Source organism: Thermobia domestica, chromosome 5, assembly GCF_964235325.1.
Source record: "Thermobia domestica chromosome 5, izTheDome1.hap1.1, whole genome shotgun sequence".
NCBI lineage: Eukaryota > Metazoa > Arthropoda > Insecta > Zygentoma > Lepismatidae > Thermobia > Thermobia domestica.
The window spans coordinates 74,171,712-74,191,609 of record NC_137458.1 but is presented as its reverse complement, the minus strand read 5'-3'; positions in this window follow the sequence as shown (position 1 = coordinate 74,191,609).

The window sequence follows — 19,898 nt, the reverse complement described above, 5'->3', positions numbered from 1 at the left end:
GTAGTTTGCGAATCCGCCCTTAAACTTGAAAAAATAGTCATGTTCGGTGTAAGAAAGTGCTAGGAATGTTATAAGGGGGCGTCTAATTCTACACAACTTGTAGTAATGGTGGAATCACGAAATTGCGTTCAAGTGTGTAGATTACAGCCAATGTGAGGGGAAAATTCCGACATGTTGGAAAAGTCGTCATCTTCGATTCAAAATGGCGGCTCAAAAATTTGTAACCATGAAAATTGTAAGTTGTGCTCTTGGTAGGTAAGCCAGGTTTCGCTATGTTATTAAGGACGTAGTTCAGTTTAAGTGAAGAAACAAATCATTGGAGAAGTCGCCATCTTGAATGCAAAATTCCCATATTTTTGAATTGCCTTCATTTGGACTCTTATGTGGTATATTGAGGAGAATAAACAAACAGAATTCAACGTAGTAAGTTAGCTCCGCGGTAAAGTGTCTGCTTTCTAAGTAGCAGGTCTGGGTTCGATTCCCCGCCGCACCTTGTTTTATCTTACGTTTTTTTTCTTATCACGTTGCTTCGTTTTATCAAAATAGTTTCTGTTGGCATTGCGTGAACAAAATATTTTCGTTATTACACACATAGACGAAAAAAATATATTTCTACACTAACTGTTGATATCGTCTCGAAACTAGGCAGTATGTTCGTGTGAAGCTTCGAGACGATACTCAACTATTTAGAAAGAAACATATGTAGCTTTAGAGATGGGGCAACACCAGTGTTTCTTTCTTAAACAATGTTCCTGAGGATCACAGTTAGTATTCCCAGGGGCACTGCTCATATTATTCTATTATACACGTATTATTTGGTCTCCTGCGGGGGCACTCTAAGAGCCCCAAGGAGGCAGTGTACCCCCCAAAAACAGTTTGGAAAAAAATTTGAGCATCATTTCCACGATATAGTATACAGACGAGACAAAAATACATTTTGTCTCGCAAGGATAGTGTGTGCTTCGAACCGGAAATAATTGCAAACAATCTCCCTTTTTATACACACACAGACACACACACACATATATATATATACGCACCTTTTCACAATTTTCTCGTTGGCAGCGTATATAGTTATAATATACGGGATACGTGGAAAAGTACCTCTTTCGGGTCAGTATTTTGTTTACAGGACCGGTTGGAGTGAAATGCGTTTTATAATAGACTCAACCTTATAGGCAAACAATATATGCTATAAAAATAAACTTTCAAAGAAAGAAAAAGTGAGGAAAAGATTGTTAGGAATCGAACCCAGGTCTCCTGGCCAGTAGCCTCACATCAATACCCTACACTACCGATTTCCTTAGATTTTTGACTTCGTTCTTACTGCTCACATAATACTGGTACGTTGCGGCCGGCATCTGTGGGGAATTATATACCTCTATAATCGGAAACACACTTAATTGTTTGCATACTTCCACTAAACATACAAACACCAAATTTTGCATACTTGTTCGTCATGGGATGTGAGTAATGGGAAAATTCCGATATCACGAAAAAGGCGACATTTTCCATGTAAATGAAGTGTCGAAATTTTTCGTCGTTTCAAAATGCTGGTTTTTAGAGTAGTTCCGCACACCATAGAATCGTCATATTTTGTCGGGCAGTGAAGCTAGGAACATAGTTTATGATAGAAAAAAGAGCATTAAAATTCGTTTTCGTTTCGCGGCGCAAATCGAAAAAATGTGAAATTTGTAATGGCTGTATGTAGGACGTTGAAATTTCGAGGTGATGTTTATTCTGATGCGTAGTTTGCGAATCCGCCCTTAAACTTGAAAAAATAGTCATGTTCGGTGTAAGAAAGTGCTAGGAATGTTATAAGGGGGCGTCTAATTCTACACAACTTGTAGATATGGTGGAATCACGAAATTGCGTTCAAGTGTGTAGATTACAGGGCGTGTGAGGGGAAAAATGCGACATGTTGGAAAAGTCGCCATCTTCGATTCAAAATGGCGGCTCAAAAATTGTAACCATAAAAATTGTAAGTTGTGCTCTTGGTAGGTAAGCCAGGTTTCGCTGTGTTATTAAGGACGTAGTTCAGTTTAAGTGAAGAAACAAATCATTGGAGAAGTCGCCATCTTGAATACAAAATTGCCATATTTTTGAATTGCCTTCATTTGGACTCTTATGTGGTATATTGACGAGAATAAAACAAACAAAACTCAACGTAGTGAGTTAGCTCCGCGGTAAAGTGTCTACTTTCTGAGTAGCAGGTCTGGGTTCGATTCCCCGCCGAACCTTCTTACGTTTTTTTTCTTGTCACGTTGCTTCGTTTTATCAAAATAGTTTCTGTTGGCATTGCGTGAACAAAATATTTTCGTTATTACAGACACAGACGAAAAGAATATATTTATACACTAACTGTTGATATCGTCTCGAAACTAGGCAGTATGTTCATGTGAAGCTTCGAGACGATACTCAACTATTTTGAAAGAAACATATGTAGCTTTAGAGATGGGGCAACACCAGTGTTTCTTTCAGAAACAATGTTCCTGAGGATCACAGTTAGTATTCCCAGGGGCACTGCTCATAGTATTATATTTATTATTCTATTATACACGTATTATTTGGTCTCCTGCGTGGGCACTCTAAGAGCCCCAAGGAGGCAGTGTACCCCCCAAAAACATTTTGGAAAAAAACATTGAGCATCATTTCCACGATATAGTATACAGACGAGACAAAAATACATTTTGTCTCGCGAGGATAGTGTGTGCTTCGAACCGGAAATAATTTCAAACAATCTCCCTTTTTATACTGGTCGTTTAGATAGATGCGTATACCAAGTTTGAAGTCTGTACCACAACTGAAAAGTATAAGATTATAACTTTTAAGGAAATACACAGACACACACACACACACATATATATATATATATATATATATATATATATATATATACGCACCTTTTGACAATTTTCTCGTTGGCAGCGTATATAGTTATAATATACGGGATACGTGGAAAAGTGCCTCTTTCGGTTCAGTAGTTTGTTTACAGGACAGGTTGGAGTGAAATGCGTTTTATAATAGACTCAACCTTATAGGCAAATAATATATGCTATGAAAATAAACTTTCAAAGAATGAAAAGTGAGAAAAAGATTGTTAGGAATCGAACCCAGGTCTCCTGTCCAGCAGGCTCACGTCAATCCCCTGCACTACCGATTTCCTTAGATTTTCGACTTCGTTCTTACTGCTCACATAATACTGGTACGTTGCGGCCGGCATCTGTGCGGAATTATATACCTCTATAATCGGAAACACACTTAATTGTTTGCATACTTCCACAAAACATACAACACCAAATTTTGCATACTTGTTCGTCATGGGATGTGAGTAATGGGAAAATTCCGATATCACGAAAAAGGCGACATTTTCCGTGTAAATGAAGTGTCGAAATTTTTCGTCGTTTCAAAATGCTGGTTTTTAGAGTAGTTCCGCACACCATAGAATCGTCATATTTTGTCGGGCAGTGAAGCTAGGAACATAGTTTATGATAGAAAAAAGAGCATTAAAATTCGTTTTCGTTTCGCGGCGCAAATCGAAAAAATGTGAAATTTGTAATGGCTGTATGTAGGACGTTGAAATTTCGAGGTGATGTTTATTCTGATGCGTAGTTTGCGAATCCGCCCTTAAACTTGAAAAAATAGTCATGTTCGGTGTAAGAAAGTGCTAGGAATGTTATAAGGGGGCGTCTAATTCTACACAACTTGTAGATATGGTGGAATCACGAAATTGCGTTCAAGTGTGTAGATTACAGGGCATGTGAGGGGAAAAATGCGACATGTTGGAAAAGTCGCCATCTTCGATTCAAAATGGCGGCTCAAAAATTTGTAACCATAAAAATTGTAAGTTGTGCTCTTGGTAGGTAAGCCAGGTTTCGCTGTGTTATTAAGGACGTAGTTCAGTTTAAGTGAAGAAACAAATCATTGGAGAAGTCGCCATCTTGAATACAAAATTGCAATATTTTTGAATTGTCTTCATTTGGACTCTTATGTGGTATATTGAGGAGAATAAAACAAACGAAACTCAACGTAGTGAGTTAGCTCCGCGGTAAAGTGTCTGTATTCTGAGTAGCAGGTCTGGGTTCGATTCCCCGCCGAACCTTCTTACGTTTTTTTTCTTATCACGTTGCTTCGTTTTATCAAAATAGTTTCTGTTGGCATTGCGTGAACAAAATATTTTCGTTATTACAGACACAGACGAAAAGAATATATTTATACACTAACTGTTGATATCGTATCGAAACTAGGCAGTATGTTCGTGTGAAGCTTCGAGACGATACTCAACTATTTTGAAAGAAACATATGTAGCTTTAGAGATGGGGCAACACCAGTGTTTCTTTCAGAAACAATGTTCCTGAGGATCACAGTTAGTATTCCCAGGGGCACTGCTCATAGTATTCTATTTATTATTCTATTATACACGTATTATTTGGTCTCCTGCGTGGGCACTCTAAGAGCCCCAAGGAGGCAGTGTACCCCCCAGAAACATTTTTGAAAAAATCATTGAGCATCATTTCCAAGATATAGTATACAGACGAGACAAAAATACATTTTGTCTCGCGAGGATAGTGTGTGCTTCGAACCGGATATAATTGCAAACAATCTCCCTTTTTATACTGGTCGTTTAGATAGATGCGTATACCAAGTTTGAAGTCTATACCACAACTGAAAAAGTATAAGATTATAACTTTTAAGGAAATACACAGACACACACACACACACACACACATATATATATATATATATATATATATATATATATATATATATATATATATATATATATATATATATATATATATATATACGCACCTTTTGACAATTTTCTCGTTGGCAGCGTATATAGTTATAATATACGGAATACGTGGAAAAGTGCCTCTTTCGGTTCAGTAGTTTGTTTACAGGACCGGTTGGAGTGAAATGCGTTTTATAATAGACTCAACCTTATAGGCAAACAATATATGCTATGAAAATAAACTTTCAAAGAAAGAAAAGTGAGAAAAAGATTGTTAGGAATCGAACCCAGGTCTCCTGTCCAGCAGGCTCACGTCAATCCCCTGCACTACCGATTTCCTTAGATTTTCGACTTCGTTCTTACTGCTCACATAATACTGGTACGTTGCGGCCGGCATCTGTGCGGAATTATATACCTCTATAATCGGAAACACACTTAATTGTTTGCATACTTCCACAAAACATACAACACCAAATTTTGCATACTTGTTCGTCATGGGATGTGAGTAATGGGAAAATTCCGATATCACGAAAAAGGCGACATTTTCCGTGTAAATGAAGTGTCGAAATTTTTCGTCGTTTCAAAATGCTGGTTTTTAGAGTAGTTCCGCACACCATAGAATCGTCATATTTTGTCGGGCAGTGAAGCTAGGGACATAGTTTATGATAGAAAAAAGAGCATTAAAATTCGTTTTCGTTTCGCGGCGCAAATCGAAAAAATGTGAAATTTGTAATGGCTGTATGTAGGACGTTGAAATTTCGAGGTGATGTTTATTCTGATGCGTAGTTTGCGAATCCGCCCTTAAACTTGAAAAAATAGTCATGTTCGGTGTAAGAAAGTGCTAGGAATGTTATAAGGGGGCGTCTAATTCTACACAACTTGTAGATATTGTGGAATCACGAAATTGCGTTCAAGTGTGTAGATTACAGCCAATGTGAGGGGAAAAATGCGACATGTTGGAAAAGTCGCCATCTTCGATTCAAAATGGCGGCTCAAAAATGTGTAACCATAAAAATTGTAAGTTGTGCTCTTGGTAGGTAAGCCAGGTTTCGCTGTGTTATTAAGGACGTAGTTCAGTTTAAGTGAAGAAACAAATCATTGGAGAAGTCGCCATCTTGAATACAAAATTGCCATATTTTTGAATTGCCTTCATTTGGACTCTTATGTGGTATATTGACGAGAATAAAACAAACAAAACTCAACGTAGTGAGTTAGCTCCGCGGTAAAGTGTCTACTTTCTGAGTAGCAGGTCTGGGTTCGATTCCCCGCCGAACCTTCTTACGTTTTTTTTTCTTATCACGTTGCTTCGTTTTATCAAAATAGTTTCTGTTGGCATTGCGTGAACAAAATATTTTCGTTATTACAGACACAGACGAAAAGAATATATTTATACACTAACTGTTGATATCGTCTCGAAAGTAGGCAGTATGTTCGTGTGAAGCTTCGAGACGATACTCAACTATTTAGAAAGAAACATATGTAGCTTTAGAGATGGGGCAACACCAGTGTTTCTTTCAGAAACAATGTTCCTGAGGATCACAGTTAGTATTCCCAGGGGCACTGCTCATAGTATTCTATTTATTATTCTGTTATACACGTATTATTTGGTCTCCTGCGTGGGCACTCTAAGAGCCCCAAGGAGGCAGTGTACCCCCCAAAAACATTTTGGAAAAAAACATTGAGCATCATTTCCACGATATAGTATACAGACGAGACAAAAATACATTTTGTCTCGCGAGGATAGTGTGTGCTTCGAACCGGAAATAATTGCAAACAATCTCCCTTTTTATACTGGTCGTTTAGATAGATGCGTATACCAAGTTTGAAATCTATACCACAACTGAAAAAGTATAAGATTATAACTTTTAAGGAAATACACACACACACACACACACACATATATATATATATATATATATATATATATATATATATATATATATATATATATATATATATATATTTATATATATATATATATATATTTATATATATATATATATATATTTATATATATATACGCACTTTTTGACAATTTTCTCGTGGCAGCGTATATAGTTATAATATACGGGATACGTGGAAAAGTGCCTCTTTCGGTTCAGTAGTTTGTTTACAGGACCGGTTGGAGTGAAATGCGTTTTATAATAGACTCAACCTTATAGGCAAACAATATATGGTATGAAAATAAACTTTCTAAGAAAGAAAAGTGAGAAAAAGATTGTTAGGAATCGAACCCAGGTCTCCTGTCCAGTAGGCTCACGTCAATCCCCTACACTACCGATTTCCTTAGATTTTCGACTTCGTTCTTACTGCTCACATGATACTGGTACGTTGCGGCCGGCATCTGTGCGGAATTACACCTCTAAAATCGGAATAGTAATCGGGTTATATATGCATTTTTCAGTATCATTAAGGAAATGATGTCTTGTTATTTAATTGTATTAAGAAATGAGAAAGACACCATTCTAATACACTGTTATACTACAATGCAAAAAGTGGTTTGTTTAAAATGCTATAAACAAATTTTCAAAAGCCTTCAATAATATTCATATTCTAAATTACTTAGTTAATAATCGTCTTCATTGAAAATATGAGAGTAAAGATACACGAAGACTCTATGTAATTGCCCAGTGTATATAAACATTTCAAGAAGTCTTGGTGCCCAGTAAGTACATTTTTTACCAAAGGACACCATTATAATAAGATGTACTACGTTACACTGCAAAAACTAGTGTTGAATCAAATGTTATGAACTAATGTTTAAAAAGCCTTAACAAAATTCATTTGTATAAATTACCTACAAATTGTAGTCTTTATTGAAAATACAAGACGAGAGATACAGGTTGACTGCAAGAAATTGTCCAGTAAATATGAAATATTTGAAAAAGTCTTGCTGCAGGTAATATGTACAACTACGCCCAAGGTTTCCATTATAATCCACTGTACTACATTACAGTACAAAAGTAGTGTTCACTGAAATGCTATGAAAAAAAATTAAATAATTTCCAACAATATTCATATTTGTAAATTACCTAGTAAATTGTAGCATTCATTGTAAATACAAGAATAAATATGCAGTGACCCTGAAATATTTTTGCACTCTATCACAGATGTGAATTACTTTTAGTGCCGGTAATATGTACAACTAACAACAGGGACACTATTATAATACATTGTACGTACTAAATTACACTGCAAAACATAATATTTAAAAGGGTGGAAAAATTCACATTTGTAAACAGTGAGTGTTTTCGGAAAATGAAAGGTTTAATTGGTAGGCTATTGCAAGACAGTTTCCGCTGTTTATGTTTCAGAAAATAAATTCTGTTATTGTCTCTAACATGTATAGATGTGCGCAAAGTGTATATAATTAGCCATGTACATGATTGCCAGAATAGAAGTAGTAATAGAGTTCTTCTTATAAATTGTGTGTTTGCTGTCCAAAGTTAAATGGAAGAAATAATACCGGTTCAATTGAAGTATGTGTTGGTAACAGGTGTGTGCTGTAAAGGGAAGTGAATTCCTCAAGGAAGTTTTCTAGAACTTGACACCTTATGGCAAAGCCATGACCGGGGGTCTGGGGGCGGAGCCCCAACGAGCTTTAGCGAGTTACACCTCTAAAATCCGAATAGTGATCGGGTTATATATGCGTTTTTTATTATCGTTAAGGAAATGATGTCTTGTTATTTAATTGTAATAAGAAATGAGAAAGACACAATTCTAATACACTGTTATACTACTATGTAAAAAGTGGTTTGTTTAAAATGCTATAAACAAATTTTCAAAAGCCTCCAATAATATTCATATTCTAAATTACTTAGTTAATATCCGTCTTCATTGAAAATATGAGAGTAAAGATACACGAAGACTCTATGTAATTGCCCAGTGTATATAAACATTTCAAGAAGTCTTGCTGCCCAGTAAGTACATTTTTTACCAAAGGACATCATTATAATAAGATGCACTACGTTACACTGCAAAAACTAGTGTTGAATGAAATGTTATGAACTAATGTTTAAAAAGCCTTAACAAAATTCATTTTTATAAATTACCTACAAATTGTAGTCTTTATTGAAAATACAAGAAGAGACATACAGGTTGACTGCAAGAAATTGTCCAGTAAATATGAAATATTTGAAAAAGTCTTGCTGCAGGTAATATGTACCACTATGCCCAAGGTTTACATTATAATCCATTGTACTACATTACAGTACAAAAGTAGTGTTCACTCAAATGCTATGAAAAAAATTTAAATAATTTCCAACAATATTCATATTTGTAAATTACCTAGTAAATTGTAGTCTTCATTGTAAATACAAGAATAAATATGCAGGAAGCCTGAAATATTTTCGGACTCTTATATCACAGATGTGAATTACTTTTAGTGCAGGTAATATGTACAATTAACAACAGGGACACTATTATAATACATTGTACGTACTAAATTACACTGCAAAACATAATATTTAAAAGGGTGGAAAAATTCACATTTGTAAACAGTGAGTGTTTTCGGAAAATGAAATGTTTAATTGGTAGGCTATTGCAAGACAGTTTCCGCTGTTTATGTTTCAGAAAATAAATTATGTTATTGTCTCTAACATGTATAGATGTGCGCAAAGTGTATATAATTAGCCATGCACATGATTGCCAGAATAGAAGTAGTAATAGCGTTCTTTCTTATAAATTGTGTGTTTGCTGTCCAAAGTTAAATGGAAGAAATAATACCGGTTCAATTGAAGTATGTGTTGGTAGCAGGTGTGTGCTGTAAAGGAAAGTGAATTCCTCAAGGAATAGTTTTCTAGAACTTGACACCTTATGGCAAAGCCATGACCGAGCTTTAGCGAGTATAAGTATAAAATCGCTTCCAAAATAGAAAATAATGGCTGTTAATTGTGACTCAATTTTCTTTCTTGAAGAAGAGTTTCTGGACGAAATTTCTATCGATGTTAATGCGTTTGTCAATATAATAGACGAAAAGCAATCAAAAATATTTTTTGTCACTATACGTGACGCTAAGAAAATCCTGTTGGCCATTACAACTGATAAAAAAAGACTGCACCTGTCGGTTCTGGTGCTGAAGTAGGTCAGGGTAGAGGAATTGATAATACAAACTCATTCTGGTGGAAGTGTGTGTGTGCGAAGAGTTGGCAGTCAGACAGGCCACTTACATCTTAGGTCTGTGAACGAGCACGCTAGAGCTGAACCTCAATCTGAATTGACACAAAGCAGTTGTTTTAATAAGATGGGACAATCATCAGCATTTTTAGTTTTACGAACATTCATGGAACCATTAGAAAATTGTGATGGTACGGATACCTTAAAATTATATCAATTTATTTTAAACATTTATGAATTTTGTAATATTGAGCGTTTTCCTTTTTCTGCGGTTTAATATCCTTTGCGTGGGAAAGTTACGGGTGCACTGCAAGAAATTCTGAACGAGCTGCCACATACATTTAAAAGCTGGTATTGCGCACGTGATTTTGTTTTTCATAATTTATTATCAGTATGTGCTAGTCACACATAATAGTAGAATACATGTATCACCATCAAGAAAATTACCAGGATTTAAAAGCCTTCTGAAGCGTGTAACTACTGATGATAAACTTTTGAATTTGTGTTGTGGGGACGAAAGGCTGATTAGTTTTATTACGAGTGGCGTTCTTCCGAATAAAAGGGAGCGGTTGTTCTATCATAAAAAACCCTAGACTATAGATGAACTTGATAAACTAGTTAGTGAATATGAGTATTGTCTGTCAGGAAAGTAAATGTACATATGTTTCTTGAGTCTGGCATTCCTTCGCTCCTTCCATGGAGAGTATGAGAATTTAATCGATCAAATGTTTACTGAGAGACAAGAAGAAACGTCTAATCTAATAAGACATTGCAGAGGGCTCAAACTATGAATACGAATAGTGCATAGTGTAAATAAAGGGCGACACCGAAAGAGAAAGCCAGAAACAGCTGCTAAACGGAGAAAAAAGACTAAAGATTATCGAAGTGTGAACATAAAATACAAATACAAGAAATATGCCAACAACTCAGCGTTTACCAAGCAACGATCTTGGTGTAGTGGTTAAGGCGCTTGATTACAAATCCAGAGAACGGCGGTTCGAATCTACTCCATGTAGTATAATTCTTATTTTTTAAAAATAATGCATACAGCACATGAAAGGTGGTAAAAGAGGGCGTATTTCTTGTTTAATATGCTAAGTGAAAACGAGTTAAAAATGTCGGTAAAACTTATTAGAGAAGTGAGACAATGAAAATGAGGAAGCAAGTATATTTAATTAGGTGTTGTATTAGAGGGTGGTGACCGGAAAAACTGGAAATTTTCCGGAATTTCGCCCATGTGAATCTCTATGATAGGCAAATTTCTTCAGAAATGTGCATATTGCAGAGAGAAAGAGAGAGAGAGAGAGATGCTCCCGGAACTAAGAGTGTGGTGCTACCATTCAAATCAACGAAATGACAAATAGACGCTTACATAATAAGAATGCCGAATACAAACAGCATAAATCAGCAAAGTAATAATTGCAAGCGTTATCACCTAAGGCTCCAAGATCCGAACAATATATCACTAATGTCACGAATGTCAAAATATTGTGACTTACACAACTCCCTCTCTCCCCAAATGTGTCCTGTGGAAACAATCACAAGTTTTGGGATGAGGGGCCATATTGAGACTAGAATATAAAACTATATAAGTGGACTTTTAGCAGATTCGTATTCAGTTATTTTTTCCCACAACCAGTTTTATTGATATTCAAGACACCAAAAGCACTATATTTGTTAACGACAAAGCGAAGTTATTGCAACACTGCGTTACACAGTGAATCATGCATATTACACTCGTGAGTTTTGCTGTGCAGAGGCTATCCACCGAGACACGCTGAATAACGCCCGAAGGAAGCAGCGAGGACAGATAGCGATACAGTGAATGCTAGTATCGCATTACAGTGAACACAAGAATGAATACAGTGAACAAGCAATGCATTACAGACATTTCAAGAGAAAAAACAAAGATCCCTCTTTCCACACTTCATGCTGCAGTCCTAACTTCCATTTCCCCATCAAAATTACTGCCTGGAGTAATATACAATTCCATTACTCTTAATCCAGAGCCTTGTAACAACTTTGTTCTATGAAGGGAAACGTAGAACACTACACATGTAGATATACCATACATAGACACTTACGTAGTAATAGATGAATGCAATTAACCCCACATAATATCGATTGTCTAAATATAAACTGGTTTCAAACAATTAAACACATAACAAACATTCACAACACCATTATAACCTATTATATGTTAGTTGCACTTCACAAGTTGTAGAATGAAAATCGTAGACTTACCGTGGAAAGAAAATCGTAGAAAATAGAACGATTTTTTTTAAAAAATACTATTATGAACACAAGTTAGGGAGGGAAACAATGACGGTCAATGAAAAGAAGATGATCCGAAGTCGGATATCGAGAAATAAGTTCATAATGAGATGAAAACAGAATTTTATAAAAGGAACGGTTAAGATGCGCTAGTCACAACATGGTTGCGTGTTTCGTCTCGTCACGTGAAAATATCTCATTTTGAAGAGGCGAGAAAAAGCCTGTGTTTCGTTTGTGCATGGCTGATCTAGTTCTGAGCGAGGGGCCTAGGCCCCCACTTTTAGATTGACGAAAATAATTTAAGCTACTATTTATATAGTTTTGAAAATTTATAGTAAGATCATGATATACTTATCATAGTCTAAATTCAGGCAGACCCCAGTTTATATCTTCTAGATTCGCCACTGGTTTCGTTACCATCCCGGTGTCATCTCGTGTTTCCGAATCGAGACAAATTGTTATCTATTCTCCTTTCGTCTAATTTTCTTTTGTAAACCTCATAATAAGAGAACTAAAATTGGAAGCCATGCGGCTTAGAAATGTAACGAAGTTTACAAGTTAAAATTGATAATCGGAGAAGAGAGGGCTATGGAATGCTTTCAAGACATTTAAAACACGACGAGTCCAGAAAAGGACCTGTCACGTCTCGTCTAGGAAAACGAGACGTAACACGCTTTGGCTCCTCTCGTGTCGGATTTAACAAAGTCTATATTGTCTCCCCATGCTGAATTGAAGCCTCTCACCAGAGATGAAGTAGACCCGGGGCCGTGGGTCAACAGGTCGTGACCTACTGCAACCCACAATCCGCCCTGACCCACCATAACCTTACATACCCACTACGACACATCGACACACTCTGCTTAGTGCATTGTATATAATACCCTCTGAAGAGTGATGAATTTGTCTACATTTGACTTTTAGGATTACCATTTTCTTTCTCTTCTTCCTCTTCTTCCTTTGCATTTCTTTCTCTTTACTTACCTCAGATGTGTATTTCTAACAAGGATATGACACACTTTGTTAAATGAACTTTGGGGCCATCTTTCGCCAAATAGTAGTGCCCATTTAAACTGAGAGAGAGCTATAGCCAAAATAGGCTAGAAAAAGCGTCTTGAAGTTTCGACTGACCGTATATATGGTGGAGCGCCTAAAATTTTCCAGTGGAGTTATGGCAGAGTGTGGAGCATTCACGACTCCCGTGTAAAAGGTCCAGCGTTCGGGTTCCGCTCGAGTCAACTTGTTTTCCTTTTTTGCCAATAAAATAGTAATTTATAACTACAAGTAAAATATTAATTCACTATGTGTTAAAATATTCTAAACGATAGGAATTTTCAAATCAGTTGTAAAACTTTGCAATGTTTTATGTGAACTAGGTACAAAAGATAACCTATTTCATAAATATATTGATGACACTAGCTGTATTATGGTTACCACAGTCGTTGTGTCCGAACTTTCGTGTATATATCTATGGCCAGTGTGCGAATTGCAAGGGGGATGAGGGGGAAATCCGCTAGGGAATACTGGATGAATGCTATAGCCAAAGGGGATTTCCGAATTATCCCCCTTGCAATTCGCACACTGTCCACAGATATAGACACGAATCGTCAAGAACATTTTTCATTTAACGACGTTACGAAATCGGTTATATTTGTATCTAGTTCACATGAAACATTGAAAAGTTTTATAACTGATTTAAAAAATTTCTATTGTTTCATGCATTATAAACATATGGTGAATTTATATTTTACTTGCAGTTATAAATGACAACTTATTGGTAAAAGCGAAAACAAGTTGACTCGAGCGGGAATCGAACTCGCGATCCTCTACGCGTGAATGCTGAATGCTCCAAAATCTGCCACACCGTCACTTGGTAATTATAGGCGTTGTATCATATATACGGTGAGTCGAAATTTGGAGACGCATTTTATAGGCTATTGTTGGTTATTGCGCACTCCCAGTTTGTAATATTAACACTTTAAATATTCACTACTACCTACCGAAATTTCATTTAACAAAGTCCCCTTTTCCCTTATAAGACGTAGTCATCAGAGGTAAGTAAACAGAAACAAATGCCAAATAAGAAAATAACAAAGAGACCCTAAAACTAAATTATAGACAAATTAACCAATGTTCATTGGATGCTATATACAATGCACTAAGCACAGTGTGCCGGTGGGTCGTAGTGAGTCTGTAGGCTATGGTGGATCGCTGGTTTATGGTGGGTCACAGTGGGTGGTGGATTGCAGTGTGTCACATCCTGTTGACCCACGACCCACTAACCAACTTACACATCTTAACCCACATGTCTCATTTGACACAAGACCCACTTCAATTCTGGTGAGAGGTTTCCAATTCAGCATGGGCGAAACAATATAGGCTTTTTAAATCCGAGACGAGAAAGACAAACCGCCTGTCTCGTCTCGTTTTCCGAGACGAGAAGTGACATGTCCTCGTCTGGGCTCATCGCGTTTTAAAGGTCTCGAAAGCATTCCATAGCCCTCTCTTGTCCGATTATCAATTCCAAGTTGTAAACTTCGTTATTTTTCGAAGTCGCATGGCATTTTACTTCTATTAGTATGAGGTTTACGAAAGAAAATTAGACGAACGGAGACGAAATAACAATTTGTCTCGTTTCAAAAACACGAGATGGCACTGGGATGGCCACGAGACGAGACACAGGCTTCGTCTCGCATCTCTAAAATGAGTCTGTAGCACATGGGGAGAGACAATTTAACATGAGGAGAAGAAGTAGGTAATCCTGCTGTGTCTAGTGGATCATAATAATTTCTTTTCTAAAGTTCTGTTTTCAATTCATTATCAAATTATTTCTCGACGTCCCACATCAAATCATATTTGATTGACCGTCACGGTTCCAGATCCTTTGGTGATAATGCTTACAATTATCACTTTAATGTTTTATAGTTTGTATTCCGCATTCTCATTATGTTAGCGTCTATTTGTCAACTCGTTGATTTGAATGGAAGCACCACACTCTCAGTCCTGGAAAAATCGCTCTCTCTCTCTCTCTCTCTCTCCATCTCTTCCGTTTCAGAGGAGATGATAGTCAAAAGGGAAAAAATGCATAGACACTTTACGGCATTTCTAGCAAATTGGTCAATACAATACGCACATTTCTGAAGAAGTTTGCCTATCGTAGAGACTGACATGTGCAAAATTCAGGAAAATTTGCACTTTTTGAGATTACCACCCTCTGATACAAACCTGCTTCTTCGTTTTCATTGTTTCCCTTCTCTAATAATTTCACCAAAATTTTTAACCTTTTTTCACTTAATGTATTAAACGGATAATAATATATATACTCCTTGGAGCAATTCGAACCCCCGTTCTTTGGATTTCTACCCTAGCGCCTTAACCACTAACACAACTGGTAAACGTTTAGGTGTCGGAATATATGTTCGCATTTGTATTTTATGTTCCGACTTCTCCGCTTTCTCTGTATTTATTTAATTCTCATATTCTAGATTTTTAGAGCGCAGGAATATAGTGGCTAAGACGCTAGATTGAAAATACAAGCGACATAATTTCAAATTTACTACAAGTATAATGATGTTTTAATAATGCATGCAACACGTGAGAAGTGGTAAAAGAGAGCGTATTACCCGTTTGAGATGTTAAGTGAAAACTTACTAAAAATTCCACTGACATTTATTAGAGAAGTAATACAATGAAAATGAGTAAGCAAGTATATCTATTCAGGGATGTGAATCAGAGGGCGGTTATCGATAAAACGAAATTTTTCCGAATTTCACACATGTTAGTCTCTACAATAGGCAAACTTCTTTAGAAATGTGCCTATTACAGAGACCATCATATTCCACCGACTGCGCTAGCCAAAGTTAGTTTAACAATAACAAATGGTGTACTAGTTTTTTCTTAGAACGATAAATTAAGTTCAAGTAAGCAAGTATATCTATTCAGGGATGTGAATCAGAGGGCGGTTATCGATAAAACGAAATTTTTCCGTATTACCCTCAATATACATTCTGCAGATGAACGAAGTGTTTCGAATGTCCTAGTAATTTCCTTGCCCTTTCCCAATTAACATGCGAAAATCGTCTGTGATTATATAAGTGTTTGCGTTCACTTTCTTAAGGTTGGTCATTTAGTATTAGAAGTCACTCTTTGATTCTTCACGATTGCTTTGAAAATAAAATAACTTGAAAAGGATTTGAAGCTATATTGATTAACTATATTACTCACAAGTCCAGCACTTCACCTCTACATTATCTTCTCATGCTACATCATAAGCTAAATTCAGCCCTGGTGTTTGGAACACACCGGTGATGTTTCTGTAATGATATTTCCACCAAAGTGCATGCCGAAGTTAATTTATTCGATGATCTGGAGACAATTTAGTGCCCATTAATAAACTAAATATCATACAATGTAGTAAAATTACAGAAGTGATATCGTATTATACAGTAATTTCGCCGTGCAAGTTCAAAGATATAATAATAATAATAATAATAATAATTATTATTATTATTATTAATTTTATTATTATTATTATGTTTACTAAATCCTGAATTCCGGATTTTTTCGAATTCCGGAATTTTCCCAAAATGTTTTTTTCCGAATTCCGGAATTTGTCTGTTTTACTGTCGGGAGTCCGAAAAGTAAAAAATCCGGAATTGGCCATCCCTAGTTTACACACAACCATTCAGAACACTAAACTAATAGCTGTCTACGAACAAAGAAGTAATGCAAAGAATTTTGTATCCTGCAATACGTCATGTATTAAAATCGGACAGCAGTTTCAGTATCTAACCAGAATTTGAATATATCTAGCTACTGGAAGTTAAGGTATGAAGAATTGTATTGTGTGTTATCTCTTTTTGTATCTTACACAACCCTGCAAACCACTGAATGTCTAAGCAGCAATCGTTAAATCCAAGTTGTAGTATTCAGGGTTACGTCCATTTGTGTCTATACGATCCGGTTAGTAAAGCTTTCTATATGATAGGGCTAGATAGTCTTTCTCTGCTCTCCTGTAAAGTTGCGATACGATGTAATACAGGATGAAGAACTAATTATCAATTTAACCAAAATTGTATTACTACGCATCTGCTTCCGCTCTCGATCGCTCTGGTGAATCTCGTTGACGCGATATGTTTGCTTTCTATATACCCTTCTTCGTTTACTGAACTAAACAGTAACTATACTGAATTATATTACGGCGCATGCCTCGTATATAAATATTTCTTCTGAAACCAATAATTTCCGTTTCGTCCAAACAATATTCCATTCCTTATTTCCAGCATGAACCTCTTATTACATTATATGGAGAGCATGTAGGTCTAAATATCTTATGTATTACATATAGCATGTAGATTTAACTACTCAATGTAAGCCATTTGTAGACTTCCAGCAAAGAAGGAACACGTGATCACAATATACAATCCACGGAAACGATAGCTGTTAATACATAGTAATCCCTAACGATACAGTGAGTGAATGAACAAAGCACTGGCTTCTCGCGCCGGCCACACGAGTTCGAATCTATCTTGGCATTTTTATCCAGTTGAGAGTAAATATTGTTTCCTTTCGTTACAGGTAGTCACTCTTTTCATATTTTCTGTCCTCCTTTGAATTTTTGAAAAATAAAACTGTCTATTCTTATTCGTTCTACGAATGATGAATCTTCTCTTTGATTCCATATCAAACATTCGCAAGTAGTGAAAGACGCTGTTGATAATAATAATAATAATAATAATAATAATAATAATAATAATAACTATTACTACTTGGCCCATGCGTAAATTTGGCACAATATAATTGATTATTAATATGTGAAAATAAGTAAGGGGGCTGGCGTACCCCTCATATTTTTTCGTGCACCGTATGGGTCCACGTTCCCAACGTTGGTCCTATCCCTCTTCCACCTCCTGCTCTCGATATCAATTATTGACATTTTGCCTGTGGAGGGCTCTACTGTGGCCGCATGACTACATATGACGATGCCTCGAAGGACGCTCTTCATTATTATTTGGATTGAAATCGCATATTTTCATTTGTTTACTTTTTAATCAAGTTGTGGGGAGCTAGCGCCTCGACATATTTTTTCTCGATGGGCCTTATGAGTGCATAGTGTCCAACGTTGCTCCCATTCTTCTACTACTTTCCGATCTCTAGATATAAATTATGAAAATTTTTTCTGCAATGGCGTCTCTATCATTACGTTTGATAAAGAACTTAGGAAGATACGGAGTTTCCATAAACAACACCTTTTAGTGATTATTATTATTATTTTACTTATCACTATTTTCAATGCAATGTGTTACTAGACAGAAATTAAATTATTCTCTTCGCCATTTACGCTCTCGCACATCAAATACTTGATTTATAGTTTTCTGTGTTAGCGGAAATTACATTTATTATATTATTCTTTCAAATAAAACGTTTGACAAGTTACTTCACTTTCAATGTGTAACTGCACATCATCACTAACAATCGTATTGTTCCGATAGGAAAATAATCCCCTCCCGAAACCTTAACCTGGCGTAGCGAAAGGACGTAAACCTTCCTTAACCCTTAGATTCATGGTATGAAAATTATACATAAATGCATATGCAGGACCTCCAAGGTTATGTAGATTTTTCAATGGAAAAATACGCTTTTAAATCATTTCACCTATATAACATGCTATGGGCTTTGTAATAATGTATCTTATTAGCTTTTGAACTCTTAACTATGCAGCATGTATACCAACAGCTTTAGTGATTTGATTATTATTGGGATTATATGCCCTTTATGACATTTATATTATCACAACAATAACATTAGTTCCTATATCACAATATATAAACTTTTCTAAGCATGTGCCGTCCAGTTTGCAAAGTTCAGTAGTTCAGGAAACTCTGTTCACTTATGAGAACCATGAGTTACAAAACTAAATTACTGTGTTGCTTACAAACGTTTTTTCCACACTTAGAGCATGTCAAGGTGCTTTTTATGTGAAGATCGTAAGGACAGAATCTGCATCTCCTCCTTTTGGGTTCTTGAGTTCTGCCTTCTTCTTCAGTTGGCTTGGAAACTCCACATCATTTCAAGGCATCTTGAACTGACTTTGGGAGATTAGGTATTGGAAGTCTCATGATCATCTGAGGTTTCACTAATTCTTCTGCGAGTTCTCTAAGAAAAAGACGACGTCTGTCTGTTCTGTTAGGAAAACAGCCTGGATGTTGAGTGGAGAAGACAATATAACTGTTCAAAGCTGCAACATCCATCATATTCGTTCATAATACAGAAGGCCACCTTCGACTTTTTCTTTTGGAAGTATAGCAACGAACTTTCTGGTTCATTCCGTCGACACCTACCTTTGTTGAGTTATAGAAACTTAGTATTTCCGGTTTCTTCTTCGGATGGTCTTGAACAATGGATTTGTCATGATGCATTGTACTAAGCATAATTACTGATCTATTCCTTTTGAGTACGTAACTTACAAGAGTGACGTCATTTTTGTACTAGGGATGCGCACGAGTCGCGTCGAGTCGAGATTTAAGCCTGTCTCGACTCGTCTCGAGAAAATGTTGTCTCGACTCGTGTCTCGACTCGACAATATGTTGCTGTCTCGACTCGTGTGTCGACTCGACAGTCTCTGTCTAGACTCGACTCGAATTCTAGTCGAGACAAAATATACGAGCTAAAATATACACACACATCAGCCACACCGTTATGACTACCTACCTAATTGTTAGTATGTCCTCCTTTTGGGAAGAATAACAACGGCAACGCGTCTTGGCATGGTTTCAAT